An 18,298-nucleotide genomic window follows, 5' to 3' on the forward strand; every position below is an offset into this window, starting at 1 on the left:
ATGGAAGCTATCTATAATAATCTACTCAACATTGGAAATGGGGATACATTGGTAATTGACGAAATCGGTAGACGACAAAATTGTACATACAACTTGATCGTACCTGACACACTGAAATGCGACACCCGTATCTTGCCATACCTGAAACGTTTCCAAAATTATATTGTTTGTTTTTTTTTTAATTTTCTTAAGCTATAATGCTATAAGTCTATAATACTCAAGACCCTCGAGTTTTTCTTGATTTCTATTTTGTCAATTTTGATATATAAACAAGAAACAAGGGAAGTTTTCAGGTGTTTCACTTACTTTATTAGAACTTTACACTTTATTTGGTTTAGAATAATTTGGAAGGAAAGAAAATGAAGGAGAAAAAAATGGATGGAAAAATTAATTTTTCATTGTTTGGATCAAGAAGGAAAATGAATGAAAAATATAAAAGTACATGGGATTCATATTAAAGTTTTCTCTCCAAAATAGAGAAGAAAACTTAGATTGGAGTGGAAAAATGGATAAAATTACAAATTTGTCCTTATAACATTAGTAAATTTACTAAATTATAATGTATAAAGTGTATTAATGTAATTTCATTTAAATATGATTTTCTCTCTTCTTATTTTTCCTTCCATCCAAACAAAAGAAAAATTTCCTTCTACTTTTTTTCCTTTCATTTTCTCTTCATCCAAACAACACAAAAAAAAATTAATTTTTCCTTCTATTTTCTTTCCTCTCATTTTCTTTCCACCCATTTTTTTTCTACCCATTTTTCATTTTACATCCAAACAAAGTGTTAATGTTCCATGTACGATTAAGTTGCAAGTTAATTTTTTATCTTGTAGCTATTTATAAAAAGACGAAAATAGTCCTTCAGTCATAAAGTAAAAAAAACATACGAAACTTGTAGGGGTGGCAACATGTACCCTACCCGCGGGTATCCAACCCGATCCCACCCGATCGGATAGGGTTGTCAACCCGATCCGCAGCGGGTAGGGTAGGGTGCGGGTTGGATTCTCGTGCGGGTCGGGTAGGGTGCGGGTTGAGCCTCAACCCTACCCGACCAACCCGCACCCTATATATGTATATGTTATATATTTATATAAAAATATGTTTCAAATGGATATCGAACCAAAGACCTCTCACTAAATGTAAAAGATCCTTAGCCACTAAAAAAAGATCATTAATTGATAATTTAATATTTTTTACATAAAAGTCAGTTCTATTTTAAATTACCATGAAGTTATATAATAATTTTGCATCTTTTTTATAACCTGCGGATAGGGTCGGGTACCCGCGGGTTGAGAGCGGGTATGGTTAGGGTTGGGATATTCTCAACCCGTGGGTAGGGTAGGGTTGAATTTATATAAAAATTTCAACCCGCGGGTAAAGTTAGGGTTGGCTTCAAACTCTACCCTACCCTATCCGTTGTCACCCCTAGAAGCTTGAACCTTGAAGAAATCTGCATTGCTGCACAGTGAAGCCATGTGCAGAAATTTTACTTTTTTATTTATTATAAGTTATATTGTTTGGGAAATCTCATAAAAAAAAAAGAGAATTTTGTTTAGAATATGCTTAAAAATAAAATTACTTGCAATAGTTTAAAGTAAACGTATAAAAATAAAAATGTTTTAAAAGAAACAACACTTGTTTATATTCCAAAAATTATATATATCATGTTATTGTATATTGATTAAATAATTATGTATCTATTTTATATATTATTTTTAAATTTGAGAAGTTATAATTTATATAATTGACACATTGATTTTAATTGAAAAAAATTAAAATAATAAACTTGAATCTTATTTCATACATGATACATGACAAATTATTAAATTTATAAAAACTTAAAATTTATATTTGCAAACATGATAACATTATATTGCTACAATTTACTTTTTTCATTGCTCAAATAAAATTATTCAATTTAAGTAATTTATTTTTTATTTTTAAAGGTATAAATTGTAATTATTAATTATGATAAATGATATATATGTCTAGTAAAAAAAATAATTAAAACTTATTTTACTTTTGAAAAATCAAAGTATTATTGGTTTTTAGAAAAATTAAATATTTTTTTTAATAAAAATTTTTCTTTTAAAAGTATCAAATATGTTTAAAATTTCATAAATACATTATTATTTTAAAAAGGGTTTTTCCACAAAAAATTTTAATCCAAATAAATATTTTTTAAGTAATACTGTACATATAAGTCTTTTTATGAATTAAGTCTAACCAAGTTAAATAATAATATTTAACTATAACTAATTTTTGTTATGTTAGACTAACTTAGTTATACTTGATTAATAAAAATATTTAGATATATAGTATTATTTTTTTGTAGATTATTTAATGTATTTAATATTAATATTATTTTTCTTTAATAAGTATAGATAAACTAAAAAGACAATCATACTTGCGTTGCATATAATGACTTCTTTCTTATATAATAGTATTTAAATATAGTATAAACATATCGCTTTAAAAATGTTTTTTATAATATATTATTAAAATTTGTCTTTTACTATATTATTTTAAACAAGAAAAACAAAGAAACAAAACTGGTGATAAATATTAAATAGATCTCTATAATTAAAAATAATTTTTTCTTTTTATTTTTTTTATTTTTTTAAATTTTCTATTTCTTTACTTTTGTTTATCTACTTATTTATAATATATTAAAGATAAAATTAAATATTATTATCTTAAAAAATTAACACATAGTATAAGTAAAAAATATTGTACATATCTTAATAGTAAAATTGATATCTATTTAATATTTTTTTCGTCCATCTTTAATTTACTAACATTAAGATCTGTTTCGTTTCGTTTACTTTTTTTAATTATCATAGGGTATGAAAAAAATATTAATAATAATACTTATTACAATCTTAATTAAAAGATGATTATTCTAAACAGATTCTAAAGAATCACAACAAATAAGTTCATATGTGTTCATTTATTTCTTTGATAAAAATTATCATTATTTTTTAAAATGTTAAACTAAATTTTATCATAAAACAAAATAAAAAAAAAGACTAAAATAAAAGAATATTAATTTAGGACAATTATGATTCTAAATTTTTTTATTTAATCAATTATAAGTAACATAAGTAATTATCCTTAACTTACAAGTATAAACAATTAGTTAATAAAATGAAAATAGATTTAATATTTATTTTGAATTTTTTTTTATTAAATGGTTTCTTATATACAAAAAAATTAATTCATTATAGTTTTACAAAATTCGTGCGTTTTTAATTCTAGTTTTTTTAATTTGACTACGGTTTAGTTTGATAAAGTTTTTTGAAAAGGTGTTTGTAATTTTTAAAAACATAAATTTTTTATTTTGTGTTTGATAATCAAAAAGAGTATGTGCTTGTATTTACAACTTTTAAAAGATAGAGATACTTTTTTGAAAGCAATTAAGGTGAAACTTTTTAAAGTTAGCTTGTGCTTTTCAAAATTTAAAAGTCTAATATAACTTCATATATTAACTAATTTTTAAATTTAACGCTTAAATTTATATCTTTTATAGTATTTTTAAATTTTAAAAGTTATTTTATCAAATATAATTATTGTTACTTGTGTTTATTAAAGGTCATTTTTAATTTGATTTACCAAATATAAATACTACACTTTTTAAAAAGTAAAAATTTTACTGAACTAAGCTTACATATGTCTTTTACCAATAATAACTTAATATTTTTTTTTTAATAAATATTTTTCACCAATAACGTTAGCGATGCACAAAATTTATTATTTATTTTTTCTATCAACCCTTATTACTTATCTATTGTCAATTTTTAAGTTATTTTTTGATAAGTTCTAATCATAAAATTATCCATACTACTATCCTATATCATAATTTAGTTAACAAGCTAAGAACGATGAGATTAGCTTTTTTTTCTAAGGTTTATTATTAATTAATTTATTGAAAAAGATTTTAATAAATTTATTTCTTTAATTAATGAATATTAGATAAAATTAATTTATTGTGAAATTCTATTTTATTCTTAAAAATTTAGCACATTGAATTTAATATTTATACTTTGAAATGAGTTTAGTTGATAAAATTAAAATATAAGTAATATTATTCTTGCACAAATTTTTATTAATATTATTACAATAGTGTTTACTTGAGCAATTAAATTTAGCTTATACTAATATTAAAATTATCTTATTTATTGTTCTATTCACTTAAAAAATATATATTTTTAACTTATTTTACATTCAATTAATTAAAATAAAAATATATTTAGTGACAATTTCATTAATATATCATTTTTCTTTATTTTTTTTCAATGAAACAAATTAATAACCCTTACTTTATTAGTAGAGTACTATTTTCTATTAAGCAACTTTTTTTTATTAAGCAAATATATAAGCTCATTTTTTATAAAAGAATAGAAATCTTACAATAAAAATTATCAGCCTAACTCACTCAATGATACGTTTTAAATATATCTACTCAAACTAGCTTGAAGCTAATTTGGACAAAAAAACATTTTCAAATCAATTAAACTGTTTAAAAGATGTAACGGTTACATACTTACTATACAATTTCTTTGTGAATGTCCACAAAATTTTTTTTTTCTTAAATCTAGACCATTTGTATTTTTTTATATTAAATCTGATAAATAGAATAGTCATATTCCAAAAACACACTGGAACAGGTGAAAAGCTTCCTATAAACAAAAGATAGAAGACAAAGATAGGTTAGGTAGTGACCAATAATTAATGGATGCATGTGAGAACATAAATATATAATAATAATAATTGTGACCTTCAGCAATCTCTGCAGATAACGAGACTAGTCACCAAACCTACATAAAAAAATGGAAAAAACATCAGCATCTCCCAGGCGGCGCCAGCGGCATCGGGGAAGCGACTGTTCGTGTGTTTGCTGACGAGGGTGCCCTTATGGTGGTGGTTGTGGATGTGCAAGATGATCTTGGGAATCAGGTAACTGCCTCCATTGGTACTCACAGGTGCACCTTCTTCCATTGGGATGTAACGGACGAAGATCAAGTGAAAAGCCTTGTCCAGTCAACTGTCTACAATCATGGACAACTGGATATCATGTTCAGCAATGCTGGAATCCTTAGTCCAGCCGAACAGGTCAAATCTTATTTAGTTAATGGTTTTTTTTTGGACTAAATCAATGAATCCATAAAATTAAAAGTTTAATAATTTAATTGAAATTCAATGTCGAGTTAAATTTAGAATTGAATTGGATATAATAAAATAATGTATTCATGTATAAAATATATAATATTTTTTAAAAAATATTTTTTTATATTTTATTATTTTAAATTAATTAACTGTTTAAAATAATTCGTTCAATTAATTAATTGGTTGTTTTACTGTTTTTCAATTTTTTGTAATTGTTTCATTGTTGACCAATCTTCATTCTAAACTAAATTGATTCGATAACTAATTTCTTCATTCTAAACCAACATTAAATTTTGTTTAATAAACTACCATTTCTAATAATATTTTAAAATATTAACAAATTTAACCATGAAATAAATTAAACTAGTTTGATATTTATAGAAGACAGTTTTTATGTAATAAAAATATTTAAACGTTAATTTTATTCAGCATAAATTTTGTTAATATTTCAAGCTTTAATAAATAGAATGATTATTTTTTATTTTTTATGAATATAATACATCTACAAATTTAAAATAGGATCAAATTCCTCTAAAATAAAAATATTGATAAATTAATAAAATGAAAGATTAAGTCCATTTAAATTTAACATATTGTTACTAAAAAATAATTGAATTCGAAGAAGAAAGTTGTTCGAATTACTAAATAAGCTTTTAGAAGAGAAGTTGGTGTCGAAGGAGGCGTATTTTGGAGTATCGAGTAAGAGTTCGATTAACTTAGCAAAACGAGAAGTTACTCGAGTAATGAAGATCGGAAAATTTTTTAAATCGAAGGTTATTCTGCAACTGTCACATGATCAGACAAAAGAGTGGGAACAGTTACTCATATTTTCGCACACGTAGTAATGTCACTTCAAATTGATCGGTTGAGGAAATTGCTATAAATACTAGAAGGCTCGAAGATATAAAGGTTAGAATTTTGCTTTAGAAATTACTCACGTACACTCACATTCCAGCGAATTTCTGAGTTTACTTCGAGTAAATTTTCTGTAGGGTTCCTTCCACTTGTTTTTACTTTCCATTTACATTTTCTGTAAATTTTACTTTTCTCGCAAATTTATCTTTCAAGAAACATTTAATTTCCTTGTTCAATTTACATTTTTCAGTACTTTTATTTTTGAAATTCGAAGTCTTTTGATCTAATCGAAGGCATTTTATTGCTTTATTTTAATTCAATGCTACCATTTTTAATTCCAGTCGATTTTATCTTCAAAATCTTTTACTTAATTACTTTTATTGTCTTTTCAACCTTTTTTTTTTCAAATCTTGTCTAATTCGAGAAACTTTGATACATTTCTAGAAAATTGGTACTCACACAAAAGATGAATAGATTTCGTTCTCAGAACTATTATAATCGAACCACTATCAATTTGCTAAAAATCGACAAAACTCATATATAATAAACTACAATACAATGAGACTTACAAATTTAGTAATAAGTACTCCAAGTCCTAACTTTATTACTTCCCCAAATTTGTATATAAATTCTTCAAAATTTATGTGGGATGATCATTAGTTTTATTGTTTTAAATTCATCCTTATTATCTATACGAGGTATTTAGTTGTGTCGCTTTATCACTTTCTACGCCTACTATGCTATAGCTGCACTATTCTCAATGGCTTGTGACATTCTCTTTAAAACTAAAATGTTATTCAACCAATCATCAGACCTTCCTGGAGTTAGACATGTCCTAATTTGAACGTCTGTTTGCCGTCAATGTCCGCGGAATGGCACTATGCGTGAAGCACGCAGCACGTGCGATGGTAGAAAGGCATGTGATGGGTAGAATAGTGTGCACATCAAGCGTTCTTGCCAGCAGAGGAGCACAGAGAGTGACGGACTACGTCATGTCGAAGCACGCCGTCTTGGGTTTAATGCGCGCCTCCAGTGTGCAGTTGGCCGAGCATAGGGTCAGAGTCAACTGCGTCTCACCAAACGGACTGGCCACTCCAATGACATGTACGGCGCACGGTAACTGCTTGGAGGAGGTGCAGCAAATTTATGGGCGCTTCGCTAGGCTTGACGTGCTAACACCACAACACATGGCGGATGCGGTGTTGTTTCTTGTCTCTGATGACTCGGTGTTTATCACCGGCCATGAACTCTGCTGTCGACGGTGGATTCACTTATGGCAAATAGATTTTGCAGCACTTTGTTGATTCTTTTTGTAATTTGATTTGTAATTTGATTTGATACGTGTGAAGTGTGAACCCTCTTCTTCAACAATGGTCTAACGAAAATTTTAATATTCTGAAAGATAAAACTATTAAAAATACAAATTTTGATATTAATTTATAAATTTTCGTTCAAAAATGGGTTAATGAGCCAAATTAATTGGACCAGATCTAAACTGGACTCAAGAGCCATGTCTCCATGGTATAAAAGTTAAGACTTGCATTTTTTTTTGAGAATTAAGATAGCGTTTGTTTACAGAGACTGCAACTGAGATTGGGGGACAAGAACTCAGTATTATGTTTATTGAGGTAGAGACTGGTACTTAAATTTATATCTCTGTCCCAACAATTTCAATATTTCAGTTCCTCCAAAAAATAGGGACACTGGAAAATGAGATTTTTAAAGACAGAGACAGAAACTTTAATAATATTTTTGTACCTAAAATACCCCTATTGTAATTAACTAATGCCAACTTTATTCTTTCTTCAAATCATATTAGGGCTTCAGTGTGATCAGCCCTTGACTCTATCTTCTCATTCGTGCTTCAAAGTGTGGGTTCCAGCCTCTGTGTCGCCAGTGTCAGCACAGTCCCGTTGTCACCGCCGTCGTAACCACCGCAAGGTAAGTGAGTTGCAGTTGAAGTTCCTCTTCCTAGGCCGCGAGTTCTCATGTATTCATTTGTTTCTTCACAGGATAACGCCCGAGAAATCCAGTTGAGAGAGTTTCTCCTGTTGTTGTCGAGTTCATCAGACTTCGTTGTTGTCATCACAGTTTGTATAACCTAGGTTAGTTTGGGTCAAATTTTATTACTGGTTTGAGTCGATTTTTTATGTCATGAGTTATGCTCTATGGATTTCGTTTGTTGTTCAACTAGATGCATAGAAAGAATCTGGGTTTTTCTCTCTTCAATTCGATTTGGTTCTTTGTTCTGATGTATAGATGCGTATATGTTTTCATGCCTTGTTTCTTTAATTTCGTTTGTGATGTGCTTCTTATGAATTGGTTTTAGTCATGCTTGTTTTTTTGTTTTCATTCTTATGCATCTTTTGATTCTAAAATCTAGGATGCTCTGTTCGCCTAATTTACGTCTGTTTGATGTGAGAATGTATAAATTATTTTGTGAAATGTATGATTATTGTGGCTATAACCAGCGCACCCACTGTGATTTCTAAAATCGTATTGAAGAGAAATTTGTTAGGTTGTTGTAGTTTATAGAGTAGTGGCACTCCAACTTTTGAAAGACTTTGATTTGCTTGAAACTAACTTAAAATTGAGAAGTAAACTTCAGTAAAAACAGGTAACGAGATTTTTTTTAAGGTTGGTATATATATAAATTTTAAGTTTTTCTATATAACCAAACTTGATATATGTAGTTTTGTTGATCAATTTGGTTTATTAATTATTATATCATACTCTCTTTATATATATACTCTATTATGACATAAATTTATGGTCACACGTGACAAAAATTTGAATCCTTGTATGTATAATACTTCTATTAGACACCCCAATTTTAATAATTTATATGTGAGTGGTGTCTTTACTTTAATTTGCCTCTTTTAATAATCAGTCAACCTTATAGCAGGAATTCGTATCTGATATGGTAATTGTGGATGCTTAATTAATTAATTCATTTTAAGTTTCCAATTAAATCCGCTAGGTTTTTTAATTAAGGTTCCAAAGAAGAGCATTAGATTCTTAAGTTTCATAAACTTCAATATATATGATTAGACCTAGATAGTGTTAATTGTCTTTTGGTTCCAGTTTCTTGAACTTGTTTTTGGTTCTAAGAAGATATAGCAGATTTTGCATCAAGTAGTGTTAGATTTCTTTGAATATTTATGTATTTTTGATGTAATGACTTTGCTAGGAAGAAATGGAGTGGTCAGAAATTATTAAGCGATGCGTGTCTTTTTATAAAGAGATGAGATTCAACCATGAAGATTTGATGTTGTTCTTTGTGCTTACGCTATTTGTTTACTTTAGGGATAGAACTAGTGGCCAACTATCGTTAGGCAGAAGAATGAATAGTAGAATTAGACGTGAGGCTTTAGAGCGTGTTGTTGGTGAGGATGATAGGAATTGTATCTGGAAGTTGAGAATGAACACAAATGTCTTTGCTAATTTGTGTGATTAGTTGCTCCAAGTTCAAGGAGGACTTACAGAGGATGGTCATGTAAGCCTACCGGAGCAGGTTGTGACTTTCTTAATTATCTTAGCGTATCACAAAAAAAAATCGTAGTCTGCAGGTTAGATTTTGTAGGTCTGGCGAGACAGTTAGTAAGTATTTTAATAAAGTTTTGAAGGCTGTAATACGGATTCAAAGTATTTTGTTTTCCAAGGCTACACCAGTTGAAGAGGATTGTCTTGACCCCACATGGAAAAGGTTTAAGGTAGAGCTTATTCGATGCTGTGTATGATTCATGTTTTTCTGAAGGATTCTATATCTAAGTATCATAACTTTTTATGGATGATAGGGTTGCTTGGGAGCATTAAATGGCACTTATATAGAGGTGACAGTCCCCGAATCTGAGAAGGCAAGATACCAAATAAGAAAGGGTAAAATCTGCACCAATGTCTTAGGAGTGTGTAATCGGGAGATGGATTTTGTCTATGTACTCAGTGGATTGAAGGGATCGGCATCTGATTCACGGGTACTTCGAGATGTAATAACTCGTCGTAATAGTCTTAAGATACCCCACGGTAATGATGCCATCTTTGGAGTTAAGCCTATACAATTAGCTTGAGTTCACGATAGCCAACGTCTTACCTTGTTTGCATTACTTGCCTATATGTAATTACTATTTAGTTGATACTGGTTAAACAAATGGTCCGGAATTTCTTGCACCGTATAGAGGCACTCGATATCATGTAAGAGAGTGGGCCCAGGGAGCACGTGCACCGCGCATTACCAAGAATATTTTAACAAGGTTCATTCTTCTGCAAGGAATACCATTGAGCGATGTTTTGGTTTGCTGAAGAAGAGGTGGTCCATCTTAAGAAGCCCTAGCTTTTACCCTCTAAAGACACAATCTCAGATAATTATTGCCTGTTGTTTGCTACAAAATTTCATTCTAAAGATTATAGAGATGGATCTGGAGGAGGAAGGTAACATATTGTATGAATTTATGCCTGATGGAGACAAAGAATAGGATGGAATGATTGATGTGGTTGAAAACACGAACGAGTGAAATCATTGGCATGACAACATAGCAACTGAGATGTATGAAGAGTGGCATACAAGTCGTATGGAGTAATGTTGTAAAAGTAGTGTAAAAAACACCAAAATCGATTGAGTATTGTTGTAATGGCCGCATTTTAATTTGTATGACTTGTTGAGATGGAAAACATTGTAATAGCACATCTTCATTTATAATGGCAACTACCTATTTGTGATATTGTTTGCTGTTTTATTTTTTTTGTAATGGCAACACAGACTATAAAAACAAGAAGTTAAAGGAACGTAACAATTTCAGATACACAACATAAGTATGAAGATTTTTCACTCGTTCGCTCGTCTTCAAATTAGAATTCAGTTGACAAGAGCGATCATCTCCAATTTTAGAATGTTGGATACTTGGACCTGCCCATCTAAACCATCCACACCGCCTTGCAGGACACGCGTAATACTTTCTTCCCGTGTTGGCCATGCTATTCAAGACTTGTAACGGTGCTCTTAAACCACACTCACAAAAACGTTCTCCCGTTACGTTGTCACTGTCGTACGAATCACTTGTAGATCTTCTACTTGTGGAAGCCATTTTTAACCAGGCTATACATTTAACAGTAAGCAAAAATCATTTACTAGGTTAACAACAAATAGTAACACAACACAAGAATGAATCAACTAGTCTAAATAAAATTATTTAATGAATATAATCAAAACAAATTTTCCAATTCAAGATATCTCCAACAAAGAGATTCTTTGTCGTATTTTTTCTTGGTAACTTAAAAGAAAATAAACAACAACAAGAAAGGAAAAATAAACAAGAAACTACTTAAGAAAGACAGTCCCGCTGAATACTACTCTCAAACTCCTTCCAAGGCAACAGAAGCTCCACTTGGTGAGAAAGGGTCCTCATTGCAGTCTTCGCCATGATGTCTGCTACTGTATTTGCATCTCTCAAGATCAACCGAAAATCAGCACGCCATTTCCAAGACATGATATCTCGAATTTTTAACACCAAAGGATCAATAAACCCAGAGCAATCCTGTAAATTATTGACCATAGTAAAAGCCTCCACACAGTCTGTCTCACATATAATGTCTCTTTGTCCCAAGTCCCATGCTAAAAGAGAGCCTCTCCAAATAGCAAACAACTCTCCTTGCAAAATGCTACGACTATCAATTGTTCCCAGACAGCCTCGTTGCCACCTTCCCTTCCAATCTCTGCTAACACAAGCAAAACCAACTCGAGCACCATTGCCAGGATAGCTAGCATCACAATTAATCTTAAAGGTACCCACTGAGAGGGGAATCCATGAGCCACTAATGGTGGAGGGGATAGACAGTCGTTGCAACTCAAAAATATTTTGGAGCTCTGTTTCCAAGGACAAAGCCATACCAATTACCTTGTTTGTGGTCCAATACTCATGAGGATGAAAGATCTCGTTATTCCTCGAACGCCAAATCCACCAGAGACTAGAAAAGAATCTAAAGAGGCACTGTTTACTGTTATGTAAGAACCAACTCATCAAATCCACTGGTTGATCGGAGATCCCTAAAGCTTGCCAAACTAGTTGGACTTTTGGACAATCCCGAATACAATGTAAAACCGATTCCTGGCCTGACAAACATCGTGGACAGCTATCCGTGTGCGAAATGCCCCTCATAAAACAAAATGCAGCAGTAGGAAGAGCCTCCCGAAGACATAGCCAGGCCAAAAATTTGTGCTTTTCCGGAACATGTTGATGCCAAAGCCAAAGCCAATTACTCCTATCCTCCCAACTAAACATCTTCTTACTGAGCCACAAATAACCACTACGAGCATCATAAACCTTTGAAGTCGCACCAGTCTAACACCAACCGACCTTTAAACCAGCTTGAACATCCGGATTGTAAGAGTTAATGTTGCTTTGCAAAGAGTGATTCAGAGGAGAATAGATATTCTCAAGGTTCCATTGTCCAGATGACCAAAGGTCCAAGATCCTGAGATCCGAATTAGAAATGTGAACATAATCCATCTCCTAACACAGCCGCCCCTCTCTTCTCCATTTAGAAAACTAAAAGTTCTGTTCCAAATCCCCAATGCACCAAATAAAACCTTCCTTCAGGATATCCCAGGCTTGACATATATTCTTCTAAACATAAGATCCCTTCCTCGAGACCGACTAAAACAATCATCCTTAGAAGAATGGTATTTCTCTGTCAACAGTTGAACCCATAGCTTGTCTGGATGGTGAAAAAGTTGCCAAACTAGCTTTCCAAGAAGAGCAATATTAGCACAAAAAGGGTCTCTAATTCCCAGACCTCCAAACTTCTTAGGGGTGACCAACATTTTTCAATTAACTAAATTCAGGCCTCTAACATCAGCTTGACCTTTCCATAGAAAGTTTCGCATCATGGATTCTATCTTATTAGTTACCCCTTTAGGGAAGAGAGATACTTGCATGCGGTAAGTAGGAATCGCAATCACTACTGAGTTGAGCAAACAGAGTCTTCCTGCCTTATTAAGCAATCTCCCTTTCCAGCTGGCTAGCCTTTCCCGAATTTTGTCCAAAACATCGTTGAAAGTTGCACGTGTCACGCTAGAGTGATTAAGGTTCATCTCTAAATACTTGCCCAAGTTCTGGAAAATCTCTTTTCTTGTCGCTGAAACATTCCTGGAGCATAGCGCTTTAGATTTCTCCACATTAACCTTCATCCCAGAGGCTCTGCAGAAATTCTCCAAAGCTACCATTACAGTTTGAACTTGCTATTTTTCGGCTTTACAAAAAAGAAGCAAATCATCGGCAAACATCAAATGAGAAATTCTTGGACCCCCTATAGAAACCGCAACCGGCTTCCACAAGCCCTTATCAACTTGCTGATTAATAGAACAGGACAATCTCTCCATACACAAGACAAACAGATATGGTGATATAAGATCTTCTTGCCTAAGACCCCTACTCGGATTGAAGCTATTTAATCTATCCCCATTCCAGAGGATAGACAGTGAGGAAGCAGTGACACAACGCATAATCAGATTGACTGTCGGAGGAGGAAAGCCAAAACTCACAAGGGTTTGTTTCAGAAATCCCCAATCCACTCTATCATACGCTTTCTCCACATCAATCTTAAAGGCCAGGGTACCTTTCTTTGACTTTGTCTTCTTCATGAAATGGAGAACTTCTTATGCTACAATAATGTTGTGTGGGGTTCCTCTCCCCGGGATAAACCCTCCTTTAAGGGGCCCAACAATCACTTTGAGATGGGGACGAAGTCTATTGACTAGGACCTTCATTATAACTTTGTAAACCACGTTACAGAGACTAATAGGTCGGAATTTCTTCATGAAAATCGGGTTTTCTACCTTCGGAATAAGAACACCAAGAGTTTCCATCATCTTTGGATCTATATCCAAACTAGAGAACGCATGACGAACCATAGTCCAAACATCAAAACCAACAATCTCCCAGTATTCTTTAAAGAAGAAAGCCTGAAACCCATCAGGGCCCGGCGCCTTAAAAGAATGCATACTGAAAACAGCCGACTTAACTTCTTCCAGAGTAACTGGCCTGTGAGGCTACAACAGGCTTCATCATTCAGGGAAGGCAGCGGCACATCACCAAGACAACCTAAGTTTACATCCTCCGACTGGCAGAATAGGCGTTTATAAAAGGATTCAGCTTCCCTTCTAAGGACCTCCGGGTCCATTTCCCACACCCCATCTTGAAGAAAGAGACCATGAATCTTATTATGCTTTCTTCACACAAGAGTCTGGACATGAAAGAACTTGATATTTCTATCCCTGAATTTTACCCACTGCTCTCTGAATTTCTGAAACCATAGAAATTTCTCCTGCACAAGCGTGTTATTAAATTCCTCAATCAACTGTTTTTCTTTTTGCCGCATAGACAAATCTTCCATTACTTCTAGTCGCTTCTGAAGAAAATTAATCTGTCTCTCCAATTCGCATTTCCAAATCTTTGTCGTATTTAAAATCAAATGTTGGTGCCTCTACCTTTTTCAATAAATTTTAACACTCCTAATATGTTAGACAATAGTAAAAATATATTTCCAAATCAATATAACACACAAGGTCATATATTATAATTTTAACTCACTAAATCATATTGATTATTGCAGGTCATATAAACTAATTTTGGATTTAATAAGTTTTGGAAAGTTAACCAAATTCGTTATTCTATAAAATATTGAATACTAAGTTAGGATAAATTCAATTAAGTGAGTTACTCACTTGTTTTATGAACCTTTGGGTAACTACCGATTGGTAATTTATCAATTGGTAATAATATAAAGTAACCATAGGTTGTAACTGATGAAAAGTTAAGCAAGAAAGTAATTCAATTATAGTTTTCTCAGGCTAAAGAAAATTCAAAGTCAAGAACTGAGGCAGCTTAATTATTTCAACCATTGTAACTAAAGATATAATAATAGAATGCCATAAAAGAAAAGAAAAGAAAAAGAGAATTCAAAAGGGAATGGGACAAAGGCAGTAGTATTTAATTTTCACACAACATCAACACCTGAACCAAATCAACTTGAGCAGTTTCCTACTAATCCCAATTTCCCAATTTTATTGTATTAAGGACCACAAAAGGTCACAGGTTTTTGTGAAAATGCAAACAAATTAGCGGACAAAGGAAAATTAGGAAAATAACCATTTCGTTTTTCTAAAATAATTTTAAAATTATAAGCAATTCTAAACTTGAAAAAACAAAAAAAATAGATTCAAAAACGTAAATACAGCAGGTTTCAATAAGTCATTAACTACATACATAACTCTATCTCTATACCTTCTTCATTTGGTTAGGTGGCATTATTAGGAATTGAATTTAAGAAAAATGTGTTGTAGAATGCATGTTCAGAATCAAGACTCAATATAACAAATCATATTAAGTCAACAGATGCCAAACTAGATTTTAATATTGTAATTCACGAACTTACTAGGTCCGTTGAGAGACAAGACACACAGCTCCGAGACGGTGGCGATGGTGGCAACACAGACCTAGAAGCACGCAATCCACAGTAATGAGAGGATTGTCAGAGGCTTCAAGATGCGATTGTGAACCGCAGGAGATAGGCGCGCCGTCGTTGCTCGGTCGTATTCGGCGTTTCTACCGGTGACGGAGAAGACCGGAAGATTTGGGAAGAGGAGACAAGAAGAGGTCTGGAGTGGGTTATAGCTACAGCGGGTTAGGGAGACATTTTTGAAAAACTGAAATATGGATTTAGGATTAGGGTTGCATACAAAATTTAAGGGTATAATTGTAAATTTAACAATTTCAGTATCTAGTTTTAATTCAAACCAAACAGGATATTGAGACAAAATTCAATTCTGTATACAACTACGCCAACACACAATACTAAGACTTTTTTAAGTTCCTGTCTCTCAGTCACTGTCTCTCAGTTTCTGTTTCACAAACAAACGCTACCTAAGTGAGACACGCTGAGAAAGAAGCAACAGCCATGAAAACCTAATTTTATTTCCTTCCAAATTTTAATTTCACTTAGTTTTCATTCCGAATTTTGATCGTTGCACCGTTTGTGACCACACAATCATTATGTTAAGTTCTTTGAAATCATCCGAACAAAGTGGCAAAAGATTAGTTATTTTTTATTTATTCACTTCTTCCTTCGAATTCGAAATTTTGGTTAATGAGTATTAAAAATTTTGATGTTTTAGAATTGAATTAATTTAAGAAAATGGTTGGATTGATTTCTCTATAAATAAAAATATATTTTTTCTAAATATATATGGCACATATAATAAATACACATATCTAAATATAATAATAACAATAATTACTAGTCTATTATTTCTTACTGAAAAGTTCAATCAATAAGGATGTGTTCGTTACCTAAGGGACCTTGAGTGCTCGACGGGTCGGGTGGTGCGGAGAGAATGAGTGGGTGAGGCCTTGAACGGACTTGGAGCGGAAGTGGAGGTGTGAACTGGAAGATGGTGATGTCGGAGATGACGTGGACAGGGGGTGGCCACCTGGAAGGACACTCTGACAATCAAGTCAGTGTCCATACGAGGTGATAGTCGAATTAGGTAAGATGTCACATACCTTGGAGGAGAGCTGGTTGCGGGTCTCTCCCCTTATATACTGTGCGGAGGGGGGGCATAGGTGACCTAACCCACTGGCAGGAAGCTTCTATGAGCTGTTCTAGTCCACGTGGAGGTCAGGTCGTTCTAACTTCTAGGTCAGGGATCTCGGGTTCTGCCTCAAGGGTACCGACCTGACCTCAAAGGTACCGACCCGACTGGTTGCTAGGCATGGTGACTTGAGCCGTTATGTGGCATGTCGCGCATGCTTCGGGTCGAGTGTGGTAGACCGACCCGTCAGGTTGCTTCTGTTAAAGCTGGTTCGGAACTTAGATTGGAAGTGGTGGTCCGACCCGTTGAGTAAGCAGGCTGGACTGTGGCAGTCCGTAACAAGATGCTAATATAATGTGTCTTTTACAAGAAAAAAGTGTCATCGACTTACATGGGATACTTTTAGTAAATTTTTTTCATTTATTTTATATTTTGTTAATCTATTGCATGCAGAATGAAATTATTTAAATTTATTTAAACAAATTAATACAAAATAAATTTATTAGAATAACTATATATTTAATGTAATGATTCATATAGTTTTGATATGTGGTTATTATCAATTAAGTGAAATAGATTAGATAGAGGTATATTATGAAAATGATTGAGGGTTTCTGTTACGGTAGGTAACCGGAGATTAGCCCAATGGATAGCGTTTGGCGGCCCAAGTGTATAATGGAGGAGAACTCCGGGTAGGTCCGCAACTCGGGAGGCTCCGTCCGACTTGTGCTCGCGTGTGAATGGGGGGTGGTACCTGCAAGGACACTCCGATGCCTAAGTTAGCAAGGGTGTAAGCAGGTCTTAGAGAGTATTGGACTTAGGGATACCTGAGGGGTGTCAGTGTACTTATAGTGATGAGCCAATAACCACCGTTGGAGTAGTGCCGTATCTTTAGGGTGGTAACCGTCCTATTATCTTAGGGAGGTTAAGATATGGCTTTATGAAGTGGTTGGAGAGATTTCAGGGGCGGTTACTCATTTGAATGAGTATTTATCTGCCAGCTAATCTCACAGCCGACTTCTTCGTACTAAGTCGTGGTTGACACCGACCTCTTGAGTGGAGGTGGATGCTTTGCTAGGCCTAATCTATTGGATCAGGCCTTTCGTTTGGTCCTGGGCCCTTAACATTGGGCCAGGGTATGAACAGTGCCCCTACTTGAGCCCAAGATCCTTTCAAGGCTTGGGTTCAAGTAATTAACTCGGGTTCATAGCCGACTTTCACGGGTTTTGAAACCGACGTGATTTTCGCGACCTTTTGTTTCTGACAGTTACGTCAATTCAAGCGTCGTGTCCGTTGGGGAAGCGTTTAGGGATTGAGGGCTTTGGTAACGGTGCAGTCGCATTAATGGCTGCCTCGTTTTTACCATTATGCCCCTTAGCCTTTTTATAAATACTTTCCCTCTCTTTCCATTTTCCGTTTCTGCAATCTTTCAAACTTCTCCTTATCCTGTTCGTGTTGCATCCTTGTGTTCAAAGATTTCTGTTCTTCTCCAACCTTCATTTTCGGATAAAGGTTAGCTTTGCTTTTTTCATGTCATGCTTTTTGTTTGCATGTTTTGTTTTGCAAGTAGATAGGTTGACCTGTAGATTCTAGTTTCGAATCTTTCTCCTTAGAGGCCGTGTTTTTTGATTTTTCTTTTTCTTTTTCCCTTTTTGTAGGTTTCTGCCACTTTTCTTTATATAAAAAATG

At 33.2% G+C, this 18,298-nt stretch overlaps 1 pseudogene; it reads left to right on the forward strand.

Moving 5' to 3' along the window:
* Positions 1-7,394, forward strand: LOC130981428 ((+)-cis,trans-nepetalactol synthase NEPS2-like; annotated as a pseudogene).
* Positions 7,395-18,298: the final 10,904 nt, after the last annotated feature.

This window comes from Arachis stenosperma, chromosome 5 (genome assembly GCF_014773155.1).
Source record: "Arachis stenosperma cultivar V10309 chromosome 5, arast.V10309.gnm1.PFL2, whole genome shotgun sequence".
NCBI classification, from domain to species: Eukaryota; Viridiplantae; Streptophyta; class Magnoliopsida; order Fabales; family Fabaceae; genus Arachis; species Arachis stenosperma.